Source organism: Mus caroli, chromosome 12, assembly GCF_900094665.2.
Source record: "Mus caroli chromosome 12, CAROLI_EIJ_v1.1, whole genome shotgun sequence".
NCBI classification, from domain to species: domain Eukaryota; kingdom Metazoa; phylum Chordata; class Mammalia; order Rodentia; family Muridae; genus Mus; species Mus caroli.
Window position 1 is genome coordinate 104,118,637 of NC_034581.1, and position 13,469 is coordinate 104,132,105.

Here is a 13,469-nt window from a genome sequence, read left to right on the forward strand (position 1 = left end):
CTTGGCACTCACTCTGTAGACCAGGCTGGCCTTGAACTCAGAAATCCACCTGCCTCTGCCTCCCAAGTGCTGAGATTAAAGGCGTGAGCCACCACTGTACAGCATATATCAGATGTTTTTAATTACCAATCATAACAGTTATGAAATAGGAACTAAGTAATTTTATGGTTGGGTGTGTCACGAGAATGTGTGGAACTGAATTAAAGTGTCACAGCATGAGGAAAGTTGAAGACCACTGCTCTAAGCTAAAGACAAAGTTAAAGTCCAATGTTTTCTCTGAACACTTTTTAAAATCATATGTTCTTTCTCCTATTGTCCCCCATGGTCCTGTGCGAGCGAGCTGATGGAATTCTTAATGGCAGATTTCCCTCTGGTCTGTCTCTGTCGGGATCCCGGAGGATGATGTAAGTAATATTTCTAATTCCTTCTTTGGTTTCGGTGGTTTATTTAGGGAGAATGCACTGTATTTTTACATTTTGAGGATGCAGTCATGTAAGACAGACTGAAGCCATTTTTACATTTTAGATGAAACTGAATACTTAATTGTGATTACTATTATATATAAAGAGCTAAAGACATATTTTGACCCAGACATTATTTTAGATTATAACCAGCCATGGTTTTGTTGTTTTTTTGTTTTTTGGTTTTTTCAATCATGGGCTTTTAGAAACATTATTAGTTACTCAATAGATTGGTTAACACAGAGGATAGAAATAAGTGAAGGGGTATTGGGCCTCCCTGAGAGACAAATGTCAGGGCTGAATACCATGTGAGGTCCAACAGGATGGATATGCGAATGAGCAAGGATTAGAGGAGGTGAGTGTAGTTTTTTCAGCCTCTGCTCTTGTCTCTACTTTTCAGAATGGAGGTTTTAGAGAGAATGGATTCTTCTCTGGTCCTCTCCTTGTTGTTCACATCCCTCTTCTTCATTGTGAACTATAGTTATGATTTTTTTTTTTGCTGTATTTTCCCACAGGTTGATAGAAACATTATTCCATACATGAAGAAATGAACAATAGTTACAATTTTTTTTGGTGTATTTTCCCACAGGTTGATAGAAACATTTTGTCATTATTCCATACATGTAGAAATGAGCACAGTCACCAAAAAGATGTAGTGGTTCACAGGTTTAATATGTTGGGGACCTTCATGCATATCATTTTTCCATTATGTAGTTTATATATTTTTCTCTCTTAATGAAACAATTCACAAAGCCAGAATGTATTGTGAATGGAGATACATGCAGCACCTTATGCCCCCAGATTGCTGTGGCATGTGAGGCGCGTATGTTGAATATCATATGTCTAGAACTCTGTGATCTAAAACGTATGGGCAGGTCCTTATTTAAATTTGGGTCCTGTGTTCAAGTATCCATTTCAAGGATCTCATTTAATATCTTTGTATTCCTTTCTTTAAATATTATTGTAAAAGAATAAAGGCAGTTTGAATAAACGTATCTATAGAGATGACAAAGGTAAAAATTTGCTCATTATCAAAATACACAACTAGGATATAAGTATTAGGATTTCTAATGAAGTCTCTCTATACAGACCAGGCTGCCCTCAAACTCTCAGCCCTGCTGTATAGTTCAGTCAAATGCTAGACTTTTATTCATTAATCACCAAATCTGTTACAAGAGAAATTGTTTTGCACTAAAGATGTTGCAGACAAGTCATTGTCAATCATTAAACTGTATCAATTATAAATGTGAAGCTCATTAAGAAGAGGATGGATAGATAGGCTTGCAGAGACAGTGCAGAAGGTGACAGTAATGTCATAGTAATATGAGTGGATGCAGACACCCTGGCCACCTCCCTCTTTGTCCTCCTCAGAGGGAGGTGCTAAGGTGAGCTGGGAACTCCTTGTCTTGCTGTGTGTTTGCACTGTGAGTAGCAATCAACAATCTTATTTTCCTGGTTTAATTGATTAAAGGTGACCATAGTGTTAATTATGTTTTTTAAAGTTGTATACTGATGGCTTTAACAGTGGAGTGGGGCTGGGGAGCAGCAGCAATGTGAAGCGACCTGAAAGAACTATCTTTTCTTCCCCCTATTCTGCCTGATACCAACCAGAAATGATCTTGAACAAAGTGATGCCTGCAGGAGTCTAGTCACATGCTTACTGTATGTGAGTTTCCAGTCAAGATAACCATGCCTGTTCCCTCATCAATTCCTCATTATCCTGAAACTCCATTATCCTCTTCCCTAGCCCGTTAAGATATTAAGACACTATCATCTAGAGTTGCTCCACAATACATACATAAGGTCAACGAACTGTAACATAGCAACTTTTCTTCATTTTTCTCTTCTCTCTCTACCATCTGGTAACTATCACTCCACAGTCAACTCCCAGGAAATGAACCCTTTCGTGTCCCACATGAGTGAGACCATATTGTGTTTGTCTTTTTGTGCTTAGCCTATTTCCTTTGATATGATCATCTCCAGTGTCAGCAGATCACTAAAAATTATAGAATACCATTCTCCTTTCTGCCTGAAGGAACCTAGCGTGTTTCTTATATCTAACGCAGTGCTTCTCAGCCTTCCTGATGCTGCCATTCCTTTAGACAGTTCCTTGTGTTGTGAACTCCCAGACAGAAAATTATTTTCATTGCTACTTCACAACCATCATTTTGCTACTGTGATGAATCATAATGTAAATATGTCCGCTTCCTGATAGTGTAGGATAACCCCTGTGAGGGAGACATTTGACCCCAAAGGGGTTACAACAAAAAGTTTGAGAGCCACTGAACTGAATTAGACTAAAACTCAAAACCCAAAACAGTAGATAAGGTTCAATAGATATCAGCATGCATGTCGCTAAAAAGAAGCACTCAAATACCTAGAAGTCTGTGCTCGAAAGCTCAGGGTCATCAATTGCAGAAACATGTAAACCCATATCCCAGCAAGATAACTCCTCCCTCACTCCAGTTAGGAAGACTGTTATCCAGAAAGGCTAGTTTTAGCACTGATGGCTACAGGGTAGATATCAGATTTCCTTTGTACATTGTTGATGGGGATATAAATTAATCGAATATTATAGAAACAGTAAAAAAAAAAAAAGCCCCCAACACACAGAATTGTCTGATAACCCAACCACTCCTCTAGTACGTCTGCATATCAAGAAAATGGTGGTGCCCCTGTCTCATACACACACACACACACACACACACACACACACACACACACACACACACACAGACACACAGACACACAGACACACACACGGCCTTCCATATTCTCTGCAGTGATCAATACAAGGTTAGAAAGACTGATGAGTGGAAAAGAGAATGTGGTAGACACCTACCTGCCTGGGACACTGCTCATCCAAATAAAAGCCTAATGAGAGACTGAGTCCAGTTGCTGAGATTCCCGATGGATCCCTGCCACACTGAGGCCAATTAACAAAAGAAAAGGTCTCCAGAGGACTAAGATTCTACAGACAGATATCAACCTGCCAAGCATCCTGTTCTTAAGAGTTTTGTGAACTGAACTAGTTTATTGATTAGCTTTAATTTGTAACTTAGAATAAAGTAAATTCAAATTAAAAAGCAAGAGGCTAAAACATGGACTAGTGATAATGGTGGTTGAGAGTGAGTTTCATACATTGCTGGAACACATATCTGAACGCACAATAGTTCATTTTCTTCGTAAAAGACATCCTTGAGACCTGCTGTTCTCAACATGTGGGTCACGGACCTTTGACCCTTTCACAGGGTCACATATCATGTTTACACTATGATTCATAACAGTAGCAAAATTACAGTTACAAAGTTGCAACAATCGTTTCATGGTTGGGGGTCACCACAACATGAGGAAGTGTATTAAAGCGTTCCAGCATTAGGAAAGTTGAGAACCACGGTGCTAGACACATTTAGTAATATCCAAGAACCATGAGGCTGGCACCTGTGTTGATAGATGTTAATTCCGTCATCAGAATTAAGAAGTTCAACTATAATTCAACCAATAACTGATGTATCAATCACATACAACATGCCGTGTGTCAGCTGTGCTTTGATATGTTATGTAAATGATAAGGCGCAGGGAGCCGTGGTCAGAACTCACACACTCACCCTTTGCTACTGTAGACAGCAGGTGTTGGAGCCTTGCCTATCAGCTGGGTGTGACGATACGTTAAATCGGTTTCTAATTTAAATCATTTCAATATCTTTTGGTAAGACTAGAGCTTCAGCTGTTAAATTAATGAGTGAATAAGTCAATTCAGAAAGCAAAGCTAAAAGCCAAAGACCTGTGGAAAGACTCTTTTCATTTTTCATCTTCTTTATGTTCACCTGCTCACTTCTGTTCTCTTTCCAATGCTCTCGCACTCGAGCTGGGGCTGGATTCTCCATGGTCGGGGCTCCGTGGTGCTTCTCTCACAGGAACCTGGGTAAGTAGTAGGCACAGATCTTGTTTTGGTTTCCTTGGACAATTTTGCTCTGTTTTCCAAATATGCAGTGATAGACGTTCTAGTATACTCATCTTGGGACTATGATGAATATTTTAACTGAGAAACTGGTGTAATGAAACACTAAGCTCAGTTAATTAAAGGAAGGGGGTGTTGTATCTCAAATAGTATATTCTTGTTACATCTGTCTATGTATCTCTATCTATCTATCAAGACTATCTATAATTATATATACTATATGTATTACAAGATAAGTAATTTAAATATATATACATATAGACACACACACACACACAGAGGCAGACACACAGACAGACAGAGTTACACATGTGACCTTGTCTACTTTAATGTCAATTTGTCAGAAGCACATTACTAATTGTTTCATATATATGGCACTGAGGAAAGTCATTGAGAAATTGATTTTCTAGCAAGAAAAAAAACTAAAAAACAACAAAAAAAACCCGAAGACATGTGTTAGAGGTACTGTGTGTGTCACAGCTATACCCATGATGGCATCATTTGAATGCAGACTTTTTAGAAAATATTTTAGAGGACTAATATTGTAGTTCATATGGACTTGTGGTATCTTATTTAGAGTAGTGATGAGCACACGCCTAAGTCAAGAGTCCTCATTCAATTAGATGTATTCAGCAGATAAACTACTCTATGGTAATCCACGTACTTCTTACATGGTGGCCACAAATGTCAAGAAAAGCTTTCATCAAAACAAACGAGTAATCTACAGCGATGTGGTCATTACTATAGCTCATGCCTCTGCTTAACTTGCATTATACAATTTATAAAATCCCATTTAAATAGTAATTAATGCAAAACTCAAAAAGTCATATGTTCCTCTAGTATAAACCAATGAGATCGATAGAAATAAGTCAAGTGGACTCTACCTGTCCAACACCAAAGATACGTGGATAATCCTAGTTAGGAAAGGATGGGTCATGTTCCAGCCTCTGCTGCTTTGTCGCACTCCCCAGAACAGGCATTCCAGGCTCAAGCCATCTTCCATGGTCAGCAGCTGAGTAAATGTGTTGTGGTAGATCTTAGAGAGAAGAATGTGACTGATCGTGTTCATGGGATTCAGATGCTTTGTATTATTTAGCAGAGAGGAGCAAGGGGCAGAGTGATGACTGTGCAGGGAAGACCTGGATACTTAGAATCAGAGGTTGGAAAGAAGAGCAGGGTTCCCTTAAGATGGCCTGTTGTTACTTCCACAACTATCTCCCTCAACACAGAGAAATAAGCACCATAAAAATGAATGTGAAATGTGATTGCATTAGGCCAAATGTGACCAATGAAACAAATTAAATTATCACGAATTAGACCGTTGAATTGGGCATGCCTGTAAAAGCAAGATTCATTACTGAAGGAGACTTGGCATGAGCTTTTTCTTTGTTTGAGAGGAGCTTCTGGCTTATTTCAGTGTTTGGGAAAGATAATAGAGATTTCCATGGTTATCAGTGAAGAAGTGATTCCATGATCAGCCAACAGAAGCATGAATGCAGGAGAGCAGAGCCATACCAGATCAATTGGGGAGACAGTGGTTGTAAGAGAGGACACTCGTCCCTTTCTTAGAGGGCCATCTAGCAGCAGAATTGCACTCCATCATACTTATTTCATATTTTAATTCTCTGGATATCAATAAAACAATAAAGAAATATCTAAATGAGGGATGGATCCTCCCAGGGAAACAAGGTCCACTTGAGTCTTATACTTTTGTGTGAAAATCGGAAAGTGTAAATTATAGATGATGTCTATGTTCTTGGTGAGGTTGAAGTAGTTCATGTTGTAAATCATGATTGTCAAAAGCAAATCCTTATAATATTGAAGACATGGAATCTATGATTCATCAAATATATATGGAAATTGGAGGGTAATTAACATACATTTTAATATATTGGTGATCTCTGAGTTCACCATATGAATAATTAAAGACTGGATGTGGCTGACACAGAAAAGTACCAAAAAGAACGAGATGATGCAGATATATCATTTAAGTGCTGATTTGTGAAAATGAGATAAACAGATGTTGGAGGTCGAGGACATTGAGTACTTTACTGACAAGTTATAGATACAACCCAACACATACAGGCTATAGTTTGTGAATCTTTGGTTCATGGACTTGTGTTTACGTAAAGTTATCACGGGAAATTGAGCGATGTGAGTTGTTTGAATTGAAGTTAGGTGGCTAAGATGAGGTTCCAAATGTAAATAAGAATGGTAGCAAAGTCACTTGATAGTAACACTACTCAAAATAACGTTAGTGCAGAAAGCCTGGCTAGAATGGGGTCATCTTAGGTGACTTGATAATTTCCTTGTATAGGAGGGAAGGTAACCCCACTCCCTTAGAGAGAAGACCTGTAAGTCAGGTTTTCCCCTTCAAATGTACGAATCATGGAACAACCTTGAGAGCAAGTCTTAAGATTTTTATTTCTTTTTCTGCCTTCTACCATCCATGGAGAAGACCCAAGTGATCTCAAAGGTTTGCAGTGTGGACAGATCCTGGGATGCCATAGCAACAATTCAGAGCTCATGGTGACTTGATATCTTCGGCTTTGATCCTTCAGTGGGAACCTGATGATAGGTACAGAGAATCTATTCTAAACACTAAAATCTGGGTGCTTAGGCAGAGTATTTCAAAAAAGAAATAATCTAGTTAGCTCAAGGACTAGGCAGTGAGGTGCCCCAGCACAGGATTGTCTCCTACCATGTAGTCTCCCGAGTGTACCCAGTAGCCAAGGACTGAGCCATTCCTGAAGGCCCAAGAGAGAGGAGCCTAGCTCAGGACCAATGATGAGATCTGATGGTGTCTGAGTATTTCTCGATGACATGAACAGATATCTGAGGTCAGGCAAAGAGCATCTACAACTGGGCTGCATTTTGGTGTTTGCCTATGGTCTAAGACAAATAACATTGCTCTGACTGTAACTTATTTCCATTAGGCAAGGAAACATGGCTGGCAGATAGGCAAACTTGGGGCAGAAGGGGTGTCCCCATGCCTGTGCCTACAGGCAGAGCAGCACAGCTTAAAATACTCCATGGGGTGTTTGGAGCGATGGCCGATAATTTTCTGGCTCCATGCATGATCACTTAGTGTAGACAGAGGCCAGCCCATTTTTTTTTTTTTGGGAAATGGCAAGAAATTACTCTCTCCTGGGAAGAGAAAATACAATTATAGCCTAGGCAAAACTTATGAGCCTAGGTTCTGTAACTGTGGAGGGCACGGAATGGTATCCCACAGAGTCTCAAAGATATCTCTCCCTTCTCTCCCCTGTTCTCTTCAGAAAAGCTGACTTAACTGATGGCACAAGTATACTCTGAACCAGGACCCACTTCAATCTCCACTGTGACAGCTTGAGTCCTGCTGACTGAGAGGCGGCATTTTGATCTTCCTCGCTTACCACTTGTAGGTATGTGTAGTGGTGAGAGTGTTTCTGCCTTAGTGCAGTAGCAGAAGACTGTTAGCGCATTAGTGCAATAGTTAGTTGTAATTTCTGGCTTCTTCTAATGGTTGCTCTTCAGGGGCTGCCACACAGAATGTTGTAGTACCCTGTGACCAGAGCTCTGCCCTCAGCACCCACTAAGCAATTAAGGTGTGCAGTTGGCTAGAGAGAGAGGGGCCCCATCCAGGACCGATAATGAGATCTGGTGGCGTTTGAGTAGTAAGTACTCCATGAACGCCAAGTATCCAGAAATCTGAGGTCAATCCTGATGCCTTGCTAAGTTCTGGATGGAGGCCCATAGGCATATGCCTGTCCCTTGTGGACATGAGGTTCGAGGCGAGGGCTTGAGTGCTCTTTAATCACGTTCCTCAGAATCAAGGCTGGGGCAGCTTGAGGTCTGCCCATGGAACTGGGTCAGAGGGGCCCTGAAAATCTACTTGGATGAGCAGGAAATCCACACCCACTCCCTTAGAGATAAAGCTGACAAGACAGCGCCCTTGAAATGTAGGCATCCTGGGCCAAACGTGGGAGCAGGTCTCAATATTTCTATTTTTTCTCTGCCTTCCAACATCCAGAGAGCTGACCTAAGTGATGTGAGAAGTTTGCTGTGATGGACAGTTTCTGGGTGCCTTGCCAACAATCCAGAGTACATGGTGACATGTCAACTCCAGCTGTGATCCTCCTGGGTGGCACTGACTTATAGGTATGGAGGGTCTCCTCATAAAATGGGTGTCAGACAGACTATGGAGAGAAAGTGTTAATTTCGTGCTAGCTTGAGGACCAGGCAGTGTGAAGCCCCCACCACAACACAGGATATCCTCCTACAGTGTGGTCTCCTGAGTGTACCACAGTAGCCAAGGAGTGAGCCATTCCTGAAGCCTCAAGAGAGAGGAGCCCAACCCAGGACCTATGATGAGATCTGGTGGCATCTGACTGTATCTCGATGACAGCCATGAGAACAGATGTCTGAGGTCAGGCACAGAGCAACTTCAGCTGTGTGCTTTGTGGTGCTAACTGACAGCCTGAGAGCGAGGAAAGTGGGATCATTTTTGTCCATTAGGCAAGGACACATGGCTTCCAGAGAGCAAAGTCGGGTTAAAGTGGGTAGGACCATGACCTAGGGCTTAGTGGGGAGCAGCATGGCTTGGGGCGTCCAAGAGACATGCTGATAGATTGGGGAGATGATGAGCTGACCCCATGGAGGACTCCTCAGCCTCTTCTTGATCCAATCCTTTTTTCTGGCCCCTAGTGAAAAATTAGTCTCTCCTGGGAATAAAAGTTTCAGTGCAAAGTAGACCCAGCTCATGACCATTGGCTCCGTAAATGGGCAGGACATGGGGTGGTGGCCTACAGAGTCTCAACACTGACTCTCTCCTCTCTGCCCTGTACCTTGCAGAAATGGCGACCCAACAGATGGTACCAGCACACTGAGATATCGAACCACACCACTGTGACATCTCAGAGCTTTGCTGACCAAGAGGCAACATCTTGATCTTCCTTGCCCACCAGCCTGTAGGTATGTTTAGTGGTGGGAAACTGTGTCTTCCTTACAGCACTACCATGAGAGAGTTAGCGCATTAGTGAAATAGTTAGTCCTGATTTCTGGGTTTTTCTAATGGCTGCTCTTCAGGGGCTGCCACACAGAATGTTGTAGTACCCTGTGATCAGAGCTCTGCCCTCAGCACCCACTAAGCAATTAAGGTGTGCAGTTGGCTAGGGAGAGAGGGGCCCCATCCAGGACCGATGATGAGATCTGGTGGCGTTTGAGTAGTAAGTACTCTATGAACGCCAAGTATCCAGAAATCTGAGGTCAATCCCGATACCTTGCTAAGCTCTGGATGGAGGCCCATAGGTCTACGCCCGTCCCTTGTGGACCTGTGGTTCCAGGCGAGGGCTTGAGTGCTCTTTGATCATGTTCCTCAGAATCAAAGTAGCTTGAGATATTCCCATGGAATTTTGTCAGAGGAGCCTTAAGGCCACACCCACTTTTTTTTAGAGAGAAAGCCTACAAGATAGCTTGTTTGAAATGCAGCAATTTTGGGACAATGTAGGGACAGCGTCTCAATATTTCCTTTTCTTTTTCTGCCTTCTGTCCTCCAGGAACGTGACTCTAGTGATGGTAGAGGTATGGGGTGATGGACAATTCCCAGGATGCCATGGCAGCAGTCCAGAGCCCTTGGTGACTTGTCAACTCCAGCTCTGTTCCTCCTGTGGGCACCTGCTTATAGGTATGGAGATTTAATCAAAGCATCGATGATCAAGCAGATATGGCTAGCACTAAGTGTTAACTTAGTGCTAGCTAGAAAGTGTTAACTTAGTGCTAGCTTGTGGATCACACAAGGTGATGCCACACTTGCCAAGAATGAGTCAATTCTGAGAGGGGGGAACCCAGAACAATGATGAGATCTGGTGGCATCTGAATTTTTCTTGATGGCATCCATGTCAAGAGAAATCTGAAGTCAGGTACAGAGCCACTTCAGCTGAACTACCCTCCATTGTAAGTTCCATTAGCAAGGAAACATGGCTGACAGGCAGTCAGAGTTGGTTTAAATTGTGCAGAACCACAACCTTGCATGGGGACCTCACAAAGGGCATGTTGAAACATGAGTGTGCTAAGATGCTGACCCTAAGCTGCATGCCATAGCGTAGAGGGGACCTAGCTCTTTGTTCCTTCAAATGGAAAGAAATTAGTCTTTTCTGGGAAGAAAATGTACAGGTACAGCTCAGGCAAAGCCCATCAGCCTAAGTGATGTCACTGTGGAGAACATGGCATGGTGACCCACAGTTTCAACACTCTCTGTCCCCTTTCTCCCCTGTTTTCCTCAGAAAGGCTGACCTGGTGATGGTGAAGCACCACCCCAACTCTGCATGTCACAAGTCAACTTCTCTGTCCCTGTGGAGTCTGGTTCAAGGTCTTGACAGGTATTTGTTATTGTTGTAAAATATACATATACATAGACTGTAAACCAAATCAGTAAAGTGCACTATCATTGATAAGATTCATTGCAACATTCACATTAATTCATTAAAAGGGGGGCAGCACACCCAGTTTCATAGAGTGAATTTCTGCTTGTGTGTCCCGTGAATTGTCTTTTTTTTTTTTTTTTTCTCCACAGTGGCTGATTGACTGACGTCATCGCCAAAGTTTCCTGTTATAGAGAGTTCCTCTGATGTCACTTCAACACCACTACAACTGGTATTCACTTATGTTTCACATTTCGGGCAGATCATGGTAAAACCCCATGGTCATATCACATAGTTCTTGTGCACATGGCACGTGTAAGATCAATCATACAGCAATAGCTTTAACTTCAAAATTGAAACCAAGCACAGTCCAGCTGCCACAGAGGTTTTCAATGTCTTTTCTATTTCGTATTAACCTTATAGTCTCCATTTTTTTCCTCAGAAAATTTATGTTATATATGTTAAAATCATTTTTAGCCTATCACAACTTATGCATATTAGATTTTGTTTCCATATTGTGATTCATATTTATAATCGTTAGGTTCTTCTAAACTTCAAGCCACAGTCACATATTACTGTGCCTGGCTTGGACTGTCCATGATAATTGCATTGAGAAAGTCTGACATGTGTCCAGGGTCGTGTGCCACTCACTAATCTTTATAGCATACATTCTATGAGTAGTGAGTGACCCTCAAACATTAAAACACAGCTGCCCCTGGGGAAAGGTGGAAGGAAAATATGGTTGGCCACCACATTAGTTTAAAGTCCCTACCACCCTGTCCTCAGTCAGGTCTGTGTAGAGCAATTCCTTACTCTTTATTCTTTTATTAATGATAATTCAAACATTACATCCTATAGCCGAGGTTTATGTTCTGGAGAACGGAAGGAATTATTCATATTATTTAGTCATGAGTTAGATATATGACTCTGTAAGTCAAAGCTGAAAGCTGTTGCTCTTTTATCTGCTTTTAAAAGTCATTTATCAAATGCTTTGTTTTGTTTTGTTTGTTGCTCCCCACATAGCGCCTCTGAGAGCTGATTGCAGAATTTCCTATGTTTAATGACTGCATCAAGGTAAACATGGGTAAAAGCCATACATTTTTGTCCATATTTTGGTTATTATGGCTGTAGCTTTACAAAGCATGAAATAGAATCCTACAGGTCTACTCTCACTTTGCCTTTTGGGGTGAAGATGGGCTTGTGTACTGAATAAATACGATGTCTGAGGATGGTTCATAGCACTTGTCTTCATAGCGCTGTGAACACTATAGTCTGAATATATCAGAGAGCTGTGCTCCTGTTGAATATTTGTGTATCACAAGCATTGCTAGTGAATTATTGACTTAGCCAGTAAATAGTATCTATGAGAATAGGAAAGGTCAAGCTGTGTCTGGACCAATGATGATAGTTACCAAGGTATGAGAGAGATGACGAATAACACATGTCTGAAGCAAGCTCAGAGGTCCGACCCAAAAGATAGGTAGATAATCAAAGGTCCTTGAAGGACAATGGCATTTTTTTTTCTTTTGTGCTCTGTTTTGTACTCCTCAGAATGTGCACTCCTAGGTTGATGTCTGCATTTTCTATGATCAGCAGTGGAACATTTGCATCTCTGCATTGGACTTGGGGCAGTGTAAGTACTCGTTACTTACTATCCCTGCTTTTTATGCAGTCTGTGGAAATTTGGTTACTTAGTTAATAGAGAGCTGCTAAGGTAGAGAGAGAACAGATTCCTAGATATGAAGCACTTTTCTCCATGCACATTCCCTTGGCACGCATGCTCATAAACACAAATGAATATTGAAAATAAGTTTTAACTATGGTTGTTTTAAGCCAAATGCAACCAGTCATGCCTATGGATTTTAGTTGAAATAGGACAATGAGTTGGCCATGTTTGATGATCTTCGGCTCCTCATTGAAGGAGGTAATCTGGATCTTTAGAGGAGTGTCTTTCAGTTTGTTTCAGTACCTGGAGGAATAAATAGACTTTTCGTTTTAATTAGTGAATTAATGATTCAATCTAAACATAAAAGTGAACGGAGCCAGGGTGGATTCACGTTGAGCGCAGGTAGTATGCATCCAGGGTGCTGTGCATGTGCCTCTGGGTCTCTCCTTCAGCAGATATTCTCTCTGGTTTCACCAAAAACACACTACTGTTTTAATTTCTTGAATAGTAAATAAATATAGAAAACAATGAAGAGAAATGAATGAAACTCTATTCATTAATGAACATGAGTATCAAGGCAAAAAAAATTACCTTATTACGCTGAAAATATGAAATCCAAAGAGAAGCAAGTAGCATTCAACTCTTTCTGTGTATGGAGGAAACAGTATCAGTAAGAGATAGAATTTCATTGCTTTGCAAGGAGTTTGAAGACTTTCATTTTAGAAGACAATAGTATGAATATTTTTTAAGTTATGATAGCTTGCACGAGTGACTCAGATGACAAAAAAAAATTAATCAAAGAGAAAGCAAGAAAACTTTTTTAAAGCAAAATTTTGTTTGTATGCTTTCCTGAAAGCTGATTCTCTCCTGTACTGACATGTTTATTCACCTGTGTAGATCCTGGGACAGTTCTAGTGCTCTCTTAAGTATTTCATTCTCTCCTCTCCTCTCCTCTCCTCTCCTCTCCTCTCCTCTCCTCT

At 41.2% G+C, this 13,469-nt stretch overlaps 1 long non-coding RNA gene, 2 other non-coding genes and 3 pseudogenes across 8 annotated transcripts in view; all 6 read left to right on the forward strand.

Moving 5' to 3' along the window:
- Positions 1 to 26: 26 nt before the first annotated feature.
- The window catches only part of LOC115032805, a 20,192-nt gene continuing 6,749 nt past the window's right edge, over positions 27 to 13,469 (forward strand). For 5 of the 6 annotated variants that reach the window (XR_003838464.1, XR_003838466.1, XR_003838467.1 and 2 more), the window contains exons 1-11: positions 27 to 404; positions 4,330 to 4,386; positions 6,881 to 7,000; positions 7,701 to 7,826; positions 8,435 to 8,562; positions 9,256 to 9,375; positions 9,960 to 10,087; positions 10,686 to 10,781; positions 10,976 to 11,055; positions 11,847 to 11,897; positions 12,375 to 12,456. This is a non-coding gene — a long non-coding RNA (uncharacterized LOC115032805). The remainder of the gene's footprint in view (positions 405 to 4,329; positions 4,387 to 6,880; positions 7,001 to 7,700; positions 7,827 to 8,434; positions 8,563 to 9,255; positions 9,376 to 9,959; positions 10,088 to 10,685; positions 10,782 to 10,975; positions 11,056 to 11,846; positions 11,898 to 12,374; positions 12,457 to 13,469) is intronic. The other variant, XR_003838469.1, reaches the window with a different exon arrangement.
- LOC115032830 lies at positions 7,200 to 7,268 on the forward strand (annotated as a pseudogene).
- On the forward strand, positions 8,045 to 8,123 carry LOC115032825 (annotated as a pseudogene).
- LOC115032827 lies at positions 8,762 to 8,836 on the forward strand. Its single transcript, XR_003838488.1, has one exon. It is a non-coding gene; the product is annotated as a small nucleolar RNA SNORD113/SNORD114 family (small nucleolar RNA).
- On the forward strand, positions 9,596 to 9,674 carry LOC115032823 (annotated as a pseudogene).
- LOC115032828 lies at positions 10,249 to 10,323 on the forward strand. The gene has a single exon (XR_003838489.1). It is a non-coding gene; the product is annotated as a small nucleolar RNA SNORD113/SNORD114 family (small nucleolar RNA).